The sequence below is a fragment of the Ambystoma mexicanum genome, chromosome 4q (assembly GCF_040938575.1).
Source record: "Ambystoma mexicanum isolate Mex_15411 chromosome 4q, UKY_AmexF1_1, whole genome shotgun sequence".
In the NCBI taxonomy this organism is placed as follows: Eukaryota; Metazoa; Chordata; class Amphibia; order Caudata; family Ambystomatidae; genus Ambystoma; species Ambystoma mexicanum.
The window spans coordinates 1,304,712,261-1,304,724,876 of NC_090928.1; the positions used below are offsets into that span (position 1 = coordinate 1,304,712,261).

A 12,616-nucleotide genomic window follows, 5' to 3' on the forward strand; every position below is an offset into this window, starting at 1 on the left:
GCGCTTCATAGAGGGCCACCAACACCAACGCTTGAGAAGATCTAAAGTGCGCTCTTGACCGGGATGGGCATTAAAGGGAGCATCATGAGATCACTCAAGGGCCAGATTACGAGTGTCAGGTGTGGGAAGGAACAGACGTTCATGTACGAAAGGTAATCCATCAGAATACACTGGGTCCCATTCTCGCAACTGATCGGAATGCTTGCTAGTCCAGGATCGGACCGAGTCTAATAATGACAATGAGGGTGTACAAAGACAAATCACATGACTCTTTCCGAGAACAGTGTCAGGGAAGGTTGGCAACTCGACCCCCCCGGGGAACGTGACAAGGCATCTGCTTTTCCATGTGAAGTGCCAGGACGATGCATAATATGAAAATCAAAAGAGGAAAAGAAAAGATGCCATCGGACCTGTCTGCTATTAATGCACTTCAATGAAGCCAGATCCTGTAAATTCCGATGATCTGAGTATACAGTGATGGGATGTTTAGCCCCCAGAAGATGATGGCGCCAAACACGAAAGGCATCCATGACAGCCAAGAGTTCCTTCTCCGTAACGGTGTAATGAGTCTCAGTACTGGAAAACTTACGGGAATGGTATGCCACTGGGTGTAACTTGCCTGTTGTAGGACATGTTTGAGACAGTACTGCACCGAGAGCAAAAGAAGAGGCATCCGCCTCAACTATGAACGGAAGATCAGGATTGGGGTGCTGGAGTACCGGTGCGGTAGTAAAGGCGGTTTTCAAAGCCTCAAAAGCCTCCTGATGTTCTCTCTGCCAACGATAGGGTACCTGAGGACTGGTCAGAGCCGTGAGCGGGGCAACAATTGTGGAAAAGGAAGAAATTAAACGTCTATAAAAGTTGGCGAATCCCAAAAAGGCCTGCAAGGACTTGAGTGTTTGAGGTACTGGCCAATCTAATACTGCTTTGACCTTAGATTCGTTCATGGATAACACCCCAGGGGTAATGTGGAAACCCAGAAATTCAACAGACGTTTTATGGAACTGACATTTCTCAGGTTTGGCGAATAAGGAATGTTCTCTCAGACGGGATAGTACTTCTCGGACATGCTTTACATGGTCATCAAGACTACGAGAAAAGATTAAGATGTCGTCCAAGTACACAACCATGTATACATCCAGAATATCCCTGAATATGTCATTCATGAATCGTTGGAATGTGGCCGGGGCATTACATAGGCCGAAGGGCATGACTAGATATTCATACAAGCCGTAACGAGTACAGAAAGCAGTTTTCCACTCGTCTCCCTCGCGAACGCGCACTAAATTGTATGCGCCGCGTAGGTCAAGCTTGGTGAAAATAGAAGCATGTGTTAAGTGATCTAGAAGTGGTGTGATTAACGGGATTGGATATCTATCCTTTTTTGTGATAGCGTTAAGACGTCGATAATCCACACAAGGACGTAAATCCCCCTCCTTCTTGGGTACAAAGAATATAGGGCTTGCCGCTGGTGAAGTAGAGGGGCGGATATGTCCTAAACGAAAGGCATTCTGTACATACTCTTTCAACGCTTGTTCCTCCGAAGGGGACAAGGAATAGATCCTGCCCGAAGGAATAGTGGAATCAGGGAGTAATTCGATTGGGCAGTCATATGGTCTATGTGGAGGAAGTACCTCGGAAGAGCCACGATCGAAAACTGATTCGAATGCTTTGTACTCAGGTGGAATCCCAGACACCAAGCCCCCAACAGTATGAGAATGCACAATCTCTGGATCGTCAACAGTCAGCGTCAGTTGAGCTAAGGCTCCCAAGGCCCGAGAAGGTGTGTCAGTGGTTTGATGGACCGGGAGACAATAATTCTGACAGACCTCGGACTCGAAGAGCACAGTGCCTGACTGCCAATTGATCAGCGGATTGTGTTCACGTAACCATGGAATCCCTAATATGATACCGAATTGAGGTGTGGTAATCAAATCAAAACTTAAGGTCTCTGTGTGAATTTCTTGTATGTTCAACAAGAGAGGTGCAGTTTGGTGTCTAACAGGACCAGAAACTAACGCAGAGCCGTCTACGGCTTGGACATGTTCAGGTCGTGTTTTTACCACTAGAGGTAGGTTGAGGGAATGGGCCAAATCAATGTCTATGTAATTACCAGTAGCACCTGAATCAATGATTATATTGACTGCATGAAGAAGGCCTGTAGAGGGACATAGAGTAGCCTTTACAGAGATGGGTTGAACACGAGCAAAGGCAAGAGGGGTACCCGGAGATGATGACGGAACACTCGACCTGTTCTCCGGATCTACGGTCGAGCTGTCCAAAAAACCTGGCTCTTCTTGGGACGTTGAGGACACTCTTTCACAAAATGTCCAGTGGTGCCACAATAAAAGCATGCATTATCCACCCTCCTACGTTCCCTCTCAGATGTTGTAATAGGACTACGTAAACCTCCCACTTGCATAGGTTCTTCTGTACTGGGAGCAGGAGTACTAGCAAGAGTAGGATGGGAAGAGACCCCAATTCGGTTCTACGCTCCGATCGCCGTGCATCTATCTGCAGGGCGAGATCAACCAATTCCTGATACTGAGTGGGCACAGAAGGGATCACTGCTAAAGCATCTTTCATGATGTTACTCAACCCCCTATAAAAGACCACCGCCCGCTTGTTTTCTGGCCATGATGTTTCAGCAACTAGTTGATTGTACCGGGTGATGTAGTCTATCAAAGTCCTTCTACCCTGAGTCAATTCTAACAACTCCAAATCCCTAGACTGTGCCTTGTGTCGGGTATCGAATACTCGAGACATTTCTAGAACCAACAGATCAAAGTCATAAAGGACTGGGCTATTATTCTCCAGCAGGGGATTAGCCCAAGCGGCAGCTGTCCCGGCTAAATGGGAAAGGGCGAAAGCGGCTTTAGCAGTGGAAGTAGGAAAGGCCAAAGGTCTGCATAAGAAATGTAACTTGCACTGATTAACAAAGGTTCTGAATTTCTTGGGGTCACCTTGATAACGTTCAGGAGCAGCCAGGGGGGAAGGGGTTGGGAGGACCACCGGAGTTGGGACTGTAGTAGTAGCCAAGGGAGGAGGTGTAGTTGAGGAGCTAGCATCTCCAAACTCAGGGTCTGCGGGAAGGGAATGCTGAACACTCTGTATGGAATCTAACCTTTGGTGGATCACCGTGTTCGCGGCGGCCATATCTGCCCTTAATACTGTAATTGCCTGGACTAAGGCAGCTATGGGTTCTTCCGTGGATCCCTGCATCGTCAAACACGACTAAACGGCTTCTCAGTCTGTTCTGACTTGAGAGTCGTGTAGACTGATGAGACCTCCGTCCCCAAGTGACGCACAGGGGAACTAATAGAAACCCGCTGTGCGACCTTTGAGGCCACAGGTGAGAGATGTCTTCCCAGATCCACGGAACCTCTGGAACACCGATGCTGCTGTCAAAAGGGAACGAGGTTAAGTACCAGGCAATCACAATACAATCAGGTAAACAATAGGATCTAAAGAGTCTTACCTATCTGGTGTTGGGGAAACCCAGGTAACCTAGTAGAGAGGTTCGAGACTCAGATGATGCGGCGGTCCCTGGAATAGTAGAACCGCAGGTGAGCGTGGATGTAGGGTTAGCCACCTGTAGGAGAGAGGGCTTGACTTGAATCCCAAGAAGGGAAATGGCGTAGAAGTTCAGCAAGGTATCAAGGGATGATCCAAAGACAAGTCGAGGTGAAGTCCAAAATCCGGCAACAGGTAAACAGTTCCAAGCAAAGGTACAAAGGGGTGTCCGAAGGAGTCCGAGGTAGAGTTCCGTGATCAAAGTAACAAGGAGCAATTCGTAACGCCAAACAGGGTCTGAAGACAGCTGAGAAGCAATGAGCATTCTGTCTCTCAGACCTTTATACTGTGTGTCTCTGGGTCATGTGACGTCTCTGGGTCATGTGACGTCCACCAAGGTCACGTGAGGAACGCCACACTGGATCACGTGACCGACGTGAAGACGTAACGCCGCCCTTTCTGCTATATGTTCTCCAAGGCAATTGCCAATGCAGAAAGGGTTGCAATCGAGCCCGTATACCAAAGCTGGTACGGTTTTTTCGGTCCTTTGGGTTCACCGAATCACCTGAGCCTCGAACCGTGGGATGAGATGTTGATGTTGGGGGAATGTGCGCAGTGTTCTGATGTGGAGTGGACTGGTGTGCAGAGGATCGCCTAACAAATAGCCCTGATTTGAAAAAGGCATGGTGAAGTGCCGAAACACGTGTCATCACAGAGGGCAAAATAAAATACTTCAGACAAACACCAAACTGGTTTTTCAGATTTACTTATTCCAGTAAGGAGGAACCCACTTCGACCCAATGTGTCTGTGGCGTAGTAAAAGGTGTAGGTGAAACACAAACCTTTTTTTGTCTAATACCATACCTGAGTTTGGTTTCTAAGCGCAGATCTGGGATTCAAACCTCTGTTGCTCTGTGTGGTCTTTCTTCCAAGACCAGTGAGTTGCCCCTGTGCTATCGTGGACACTGTAAGCCAAACCATACAGGATAATTGTAAAGGAGGATGGAGTCCAGAAGCTGCACCTTTCTATGTACTGCGGGGGATGGAACCTCCTGGACCAATGGCCAATCAAGGGAGAATAAGGGGTTCAAAGGAGCAGTCCCAAATGATGGTGTTGTTCATACTTTTGCCAGCCTTTGACGGAGGAGATGGTGTGGAACGAGCAGCATTTCACCTTGGCATACTATGAAAGGGACCGTTGCAGGAGTGAAAGGAGTGAAACCCGGAAGAGTTGTGTAAGAAGACTGACCTTCGGCAGCTGGGAGTAAAGGAAGAGACGACAATGAAGCCAATTGTGGTTTACTGAATGGTATAATAAACGGCAATAACTAATCAACTAAGCTGATTCCGGCCCGTTTGTGTTACCGTGGGCTCACAATGACCATCTCTCTCATTTGTCATTCGCGAATCCGCTGTCTCCATCTCTCTCCTCGGCTGCATTGTCATTGCTTAATGCAGCCATGGATTCGCTTTATGGGTTTACTGATATCACTGTATGGTTTGAAGTTTAAGGAAATGGCTGTAGATTGAAACCAAGTCTGTTTTATGTACCTGTAAGCAGTCATTTCAAGCAAACACTGTGTGCTAACGTGGTGTGAGGTGACCACTTGATGTGCAAATAGACCCATATCACTTTTAATGACCCAAGCATGACTTCCCCAAGCAAAGAATCTGTGAAATGTGGAGAACTCCCCAGGCATGACATTGATGCTCTCTCAGGTCACTGCAGGTGGAAAAGTGTGTTTAGAACATAGATTCTATTTTGTCAAACGTTTGGTGCCTCTATAAGACACCATCATGCTGGAAAGAGTGGAAACTGTTAGCCTTATGGACCATATATTGAACAAGAGGCCTACTTGTGTCATGGTGTTCTGAATTCTTTTATTTAAAGGAAGTTTGGCACTGCTGAGTATTTGAAGCTTTTTATTACATAGGAAGATCTCTCTGCAGTGGGGAGGGTGCTTCCATCCTTCATTGCTCCAGAGCGCAGCTCTGTGTGGGGCTGCTCTGGTCTTGTGAAGCCAAACCTGACTGGTGGCTCAACTCTCAGCAGAAGAGGCAGGCGGCTCTGCGGTTTCCCAGCCAATCAGGGATGAAGGGGAGGGAAGCAAGTGATACTGGAAATGCGAAGGGTCCCGGATGTGACATAACACGTGGATGTGGGTAAGGAAGATGCCTTCCACATTGATGTAATGGATTGTGTTGACGCTAAGACCCACAACACCTTTATTCCTCTGGGTTGTCTCTCCACCAGCAGCTGCAGGCCCGTGCATCATCTAGCCTGAATCAAGGGCATCCATCTTAGGCAGAGTGGAGGATAGTCCTGCCCATAGGTGCCAAGTTTTTTCAAAATTATTGGTGGGGCCCAGACCCTCATTGACCAAGATCAAATGGTCCAATGTAAAAATGATGTCTCAAGAAAGTTGTGTCGGAGGAGTAGGAAGTTGCTTACGAACTTGTTCATTTTATGGTGTGAGAATGCGTTTTTCTATACTTGCTGGCATGTATGCACATCTTCTCCCTCCTACTTAATATTTTATTTATAGTGATTTTGTTATACTAAACACTAAGTAAACAATGTTGCTGCAAAACGCCTTCAGTACCAAACACTATTCGTTCACTGCAGTTTCAGTGTTGAGGGACACATCACTAATTTATGATGTTTGGTTCTTTGTGTAGGTGGCCTGTATAGCACTACATGCTACTTACTGGCTGATTCTGAAAGATCAAAGACACTAGAAGTAAGCAGAAATGCAGGTATGTATCTCTTTCTTGTGACCTGAACAATGTTAAATAGCCCCTGTGAGGGTTTCGTTTATGTGCAAGTTTGCCTGTAAGGAAGACTTATTTCAGAAAGTATTGTAAAACTGTCCAACATTTCTTTGATTGAGGAAACCACTTTTCAGCATGCGCTTTGTAAATTGCAAGTGTAAATTGCAGACTCTTTACAGAGGAAGATTGTCAGTTTTGGACCCAGGATAGATTGGCGAGTTGATTTCATGCCACCTGCCTGAGCAATTGCACCGTATGACATCAGCAAGTGTAGGATAGTGTCACAATTCAGAGCAATAGGTCAATAAAGAAGTACTCACCAACGATGGTGTAAGGTACAACAGTTGCTCTGGTTGTGTAGACCAACCTGGGCTCCGAAAAGCCCAGGTCTCCTCTAGCAGAGGGAGACCTTCCCAATGATACACCTCACTAGCTGCTAAGTATATGACAAGCTAGAGGAGTAAATCATTTGAAAGGGTGAGGATCCAATATCACCGGAAACACAAGGCTGAAACCAATTAAAGAGGCACAGATCAGTAGAGTCCCACCGATCGGATACAGTAGCCCCGTAGAGAAAAGTTACTGACCTGGGCGAAGAGGTGTATAGGTCTACTGCTATCGATGTTAGTGCACCTCCTTATTGGATCTTCCCTGGGAAGGTAAGGTAAGTGTTACCTGGAAGGACCAGCCGCACAGCAACAGGGTTGATTACGGCAGAAACAAAGTAATGACCGATGTAGCGTGGAAGAAGAGATTTCTTGCCAGGCATCTTCAGGTATCTGGTGGACAACCACACGCTCATGCCTGCTTTATAGACGGGGCCCGGAGTCCTATGGGTATCAGTGAACCGCTTGGCCCGCTCCTGCACCTGTTCCAGATGGGATCGGATTTCCTTATGTACGTTCACTAAATTATGGGCACAGGCCTGAGCTGCTGGGTTGTCCAAGGACTCGGTCAGATCCAAAGGCAGGGATCTGGGGTGCTGGCCATATAACGCAAAAAAAGGTGAGGTACCAGTAGCAGTGTGCAGTGAGTTGTTATAGGCGAATTCCGCTCAATGTAAAAAAGACAACCATGTGTTCTGATACTGTAAACATAAACAACAGAGGTGTTGCTCTAAGGTGTAGTTGGTCCGTTCAGTCTGGCCGTCGGTTTGCGGGTGATAAGAACTTGATAACCGGTCTTCAATGTGGAATGCAGAACTGAGCACCCTCCAAAAGTGAGAAGTAAACTGGGAACCCTGTCTGTGATGATGATGGAGGGCAAACCAAAGAAACAAAATACCTGACGCATGAACAGATCTGCTAGTATCGGTGCCGAAGGCAGACCAGAGCATGGGACAAACAGCGCTAGTTTTGTGAAGTAATCCACAACGACCCATATGGTATTGTAGCTCTGAATCAAGGGTAGTTCCACTATGAAATCCATAGACACCATGTGCCCAGGCTTATGGGGCACGGGTAGAGGTCGTAACAGGCCCACTGGCTTCCCGGTGTTGGTCTTGCATTGACTGCATATTGCACAAGAAGAGAGACGTAATCCACTGAATCCCGGTTCATGGATGGCCACCAGTACCACCTTCGGAGGAGTTCTGTGGACCTTTTCCTACCGGGATGTGCAGCGACTAGGGAGTAGTGGCCCCACTGTAGGGCCTTGAGACGGATTTCCTCAGTAGGTAGGTATAGTTTTCCCTGCAAGTAGGGTAGACCATTGCTCACGTCCAGGTTAAGTTCCTGAAGTTCAGCTGGACCTTTGGCCACCCATTCCTGTAACATCCTCCGGAGCAAAGGTTGTGCAGTACAGCTACAGATTACATGATCAGAAAGAACCGACAGCTGGTCTGGACGGACAGGAGGTGTGGCGGTATCGAGACGCGATAGGGCTTCAGCTTTGGCAATCAATCTAGCAGGCCGGTATGTAATACGGAACTCGAATTGTGTGAAAAACGCGTGCCATCGGGCTTGCCTTACTTTTAGGCATTTCATGGTCTTGAAGGCCTGCAGATTATGGTGGTCCGAGAACACGGTTATGGGATGTTTGGCCCCCATAAGGTGGTGTCTCCATTCCGTGAAGGCATCCTTGATGGCCAGATGTTCCCTCTCCATGACAGTGTAGTTTTGTTCATAGGGTGACAGTTTTCATGAGAAGAAGGCAACCAGATGGATTTCACCTGTGTCAGGGCAAGCCTGCGAAAGCATAGCTCTGACCGCGATGCCAGAGGCGCCTGCTTCGACCAGATACTGCACATCGGGATTAGGATGTTGTAGGATAGGTGCAGTCGTGAAAGCAGTTTCAAGGGAATTGAAAGCCGACTGCACGGCTGTATTCCAACAGAAGGGATCCTTGGAGCTAGTCAAGGAGGTAAGAGGCAAAACCATGGACGAGAAGGAGCAAATGAAACAGCGATAGAAATTTGTGAAAACGAGAAACGATTGGAGTGCTTTGGTTGACGTGGGGGTTGGCCAGTCTAGAACTGCTTTGATCTTCGAACGGTTCATCCGAACCCCATGGTTGGTGAGATCATAGCCCAGGAACTCTACTTGAGTGGCATTGAAAACACACTTCTCGGCTTTCACGAAGAGACTGTGCTCACTCAAACGTTGTAAGACCAAAGATACATGCACCACATGTTCTTGATAAGATGGTGAATAAATCCGAATGTCGTCCAAATATATGATTACATATTGGGCAAGAATGTCGCAAAATATATAATTAATAAAAAACGAAAAAGTGGCTGGGGCATTGCATAGATATTTATATAGCCCATACCGAGTCTTGAAGGCTGTCTTCCACTGGTCACCTTCCCTGATGCGGACAAGATCATATGCCCCTCGTAGGTTGAGTTTAGTGAAGACTGCTGATGACCCTAGCTGGTCCAGAAGCACAGATATCAGGGGCAGGGGGTATTGATTCTTTATTGTAATGGCATTGAGAGCCCTGTAATCAATACAGGGTCTCAAGTCCCCCTCTTTCTTGGGAACGAAGAACAATGGCGAAGACGCCGGGGAGCGTGATGGACGTATATACCCCAGTTGCAGTGCCTTATCGATGTAATCTTTGAGGACAACATCCTCCTGATGGGTCAAAAAATAAACCCAGCCCGTCAGTATTTTGGACCCAGGGAGTAGTTCGATCGGGCAGTCATACGACCTGTGTGGCAGTAACTATTCGGCCTTGCCTTTATCAAACACCTCAGTGTATGATTGGTATTCAGGGGGTACAGACGGTCGATTGAAAGAGATGCAACCGATCAATGAGGTTGCGTCAAGGAGTGCCAGACAGGGAGAGCTTTGCATGACCTCATGGGACGGAAAACAGTGGCCATTGCAATACGTGGATGGAAACTGCATTTGCCGGGATACCCAGTCCATCACTGGGTTATGCAAAGACAACCAAGACAGACCAAGAATGACCTTAAACTGAGGTGCAGCTATAAGATCAAACACGACCTCCTCCGAATGTCCACTTTGATAGTCATATGTAAGGGCACTGTTTGCTATGTGACCATACCTAAAACCGAGGCTGTTCCATCCACAGCATTCACGGTTTCTGGGACAGTCTTGGCTACAACAGTACTCGGCCATATTCTAGATCCATATAGTTATTGGTAGCACCAGAGTCAATAACTACTCTGGACTGAACGGTAACATGTGTAGCATATATCAATGAGGCCGGTATTGCAATAGGTGAACAAGAAGAGGAAACACAGGAGTCTAAACACAAACCCGGCAAAGGGATCCCATCTATTGCCGGGCTCTGGCGTTTCCCTGCACTCACAGGGGTTTCTTTGGACAACACCTCAGGAATTGTTCTGATGACCCACAGTACATGCATAAGTAATTTGTTCTCCGGTTCTCTCTCTGCGGCTGTGAAAGGGCCCCGTACTGCCCGACCTGCATGGGTTCGGGTTCAGAGGACAAGGGGGCGGCTGAATCAGGGCGCAGCGCATAGTAGGCTGAGACCTCCTTTTGCCTCTCCTCTTGGACTTTCTTGCGTCGATCTGCATGACTAGGCCAACAGTTCCGCAAAGCCTGTGGGTACAACAGGAACCGTAGCAAGGGTATCCCTCAACCCCTCAGAGAGGCCTTTGTAAAAGACTGCTGCCTTTTTGTCCTCCGGCCAGTCTGTTTCGGCCACAAGTTGGTTGAACCTAGCCAGGTACGTCAAGAAAGTCTATGTGCCCTGAGGCAGGTTGAGTAGCTCAAGATCAGTTGCTTGTGTTTTGTAGCGTATGTCAAACACTCTATTCATGGCTGTGATGAGAGCATCACAGTCGTAGAGAAGGTGGCTGTTTGTTTCCAGTAATGGGCTGGCCCAGGCAGAGGCAGTCCCACCAAGGAACGACAACACGAAGGCTGCCTTAGTAGTCGAATCCGGAAATGAGGCGGGACGACAGAGGAAATGGAGTCTACATTGATTCATGAACGTACGGTACGCCGTTTGGGTCGCCAGTAAACCTCTCAGGGGGTGCCAGAGGAAACTGTGTAGCTATAAGCACTGGTACCAGATCCTGTCTGAGAATTGTATACCCGGAAACGGAGGCCATGGCCCCAGTAGGAGTGCCAGTCTGTGACAGAGTCTGTACTGCATCCGGTAGGACATGTATGGGATGACGCATAGAATCATGGGCTGTGGTCATATCGTTCTGTAGATCCGTGACCAGCTGCATCAATGCGGCCAGGGTATCTGTGACCTCCATGTAGGCTTCTGATTCTGTCACAATTCAGAGCAATGGGTCGATAAAGAAGTACTCACCAAAGATGGTGTCAGGTACAACAGTTGCTCTGGTTGTGTAGACAAACATGGGCTCCGAAGAGCCCAGGTCGCCTCTATCAGAGGGAGACCTTCCCAATGATAGACCTCACTAGCTGCTAAGTATACGAAAAGCTAGAGGAGTAAATCGTTTGAAAGGGCGAGGATCCAATATCACCGGAAAACACCAGACTGAAACCAAGTAAAGAGGCACAGATTAGAAGAGTCCTAACGATAGGATACAGTAGCCCCCGTGGAGAAAAGCCACTGACCTGGGTGTAGAGGTGTTCAGGTCTACTGCTATGGATGTTAGTGGACCTCCTTCTTGGATCTTCCCAGGGAAGGTAAGGTAAGTGTTAGGAAGGGGTGAGGCCTATCGATTGTTCTACCTACCCCCCCACCCCTTTTCCTGAGTGGCAATTAATCAAAAGGACTGGTAGGTTCTCTTACCAAAATGACAGCTTGATAGTCCGGTAATGTCCAGGGTAAAGTAGCAGGAGGAATGAGAAGTGAGGAAGTGAAGTTTAGTGAGGAACTAAGACCCGGGCGGCATGAGGGTATGCACTAGAGTCGGGTTGGTGCACACTGGAGAATCACAGTAGAGCATCCAAATGTTTAGTGCACAGTAAGAATGCAAAGAGGGAGGTGACGTGAAGAAACAAGGAAGGAGGATTGCAAATGATTGGATTCCGTGGGAGTTGAGTGTTTCAAGAAGCAGTTGCCCCTTAATACTGCAGTATTAACTCAACGTGATCCCCAGTCTAAAGGGATCGTAGGCGGCAATGGGACAAAGCTTACCACAGAGTCAGGGACGTTACAAAACTTCAGTAGTTGGAAGAGAGGTAAGGCGAGGTCCAAGGCAGGCAGAGGTCGGAGCCGTGCGGTCAAGAACAAAGTTAATGCAGGAGGCAAAGGAGTCCGGGGACAGGCCGTGGTCGTAGAGGAATCAGACAGCAATGTGTACAGTGGGCGGAGACAGAGCGAAATCCGAAGGGAGGCAGGGTTGGCAACAAATTAAACAGACAAAGTTTAGCTATAGACAAGAATCAAAGAACAGCAAACTTTGATCAGTACACCTAATCAGAAGCTCCCGACCGCGGGATGCTCATTGATTTATGGGTATCCAGAAAGCAGCGCTAACGAGGCAACGCTGCGTTCCATGTTACGTGACCACGGAAGGATTCGGAATGCAACGTTGCCAAGCGGCGTCTTGCTAACACACCACATTGCCATGGCAATCGCCCAGACTTTTTCCACTGCATGTAGAAAGGGCTAGCAGCTGTTCTGTACGCAAGGGAAGGCGGAAATGCTGTGATGGGTATGGCACTCTGGATCTGGGAAGGGTTGGAGGGCTGGGAGGCATGACAGATAGGTGGCCTTCTCTACAGTTACTAATTTATAAGTTGCCACTCAGATAACCTGTTTTAATATATTTGTATACCATTCAATCTACATATTAAAAAAGTATATATTTTCTGCCTTTCTGATCCTTCGCACTCACAGCGCACAGCTTCCAGCCACACAGGTATGCGGCCCACCCTTGGCTTTGGATCTATTTTACTGTTCATTTCTTGTTGCT

At 47.8% G+C, this 12,616-nt stretch overlaps 1 protein-coding gene across 1 annotated transcript in view; it reads left to right on the forward strand.

Annotated features, from left to right (window-relative positions):
• LOC138468414 (zinc finger protein 850-like) overlaps positions 1-12,616 on the forward strand; it is a 198,654-nt gene that overhangs the window by 26,235 nt on the left and 159,803 nt on the right. The window contains exon 2 of the mRNA XM_069608965.1: positions 6,193-6,270. The gene's annotated coding sequence lies outside the window, so the exon portion shown is untranslated. The remainder of the gene's footprint in view (positions 1-6,192; positions 6,271-12,616) is intronic.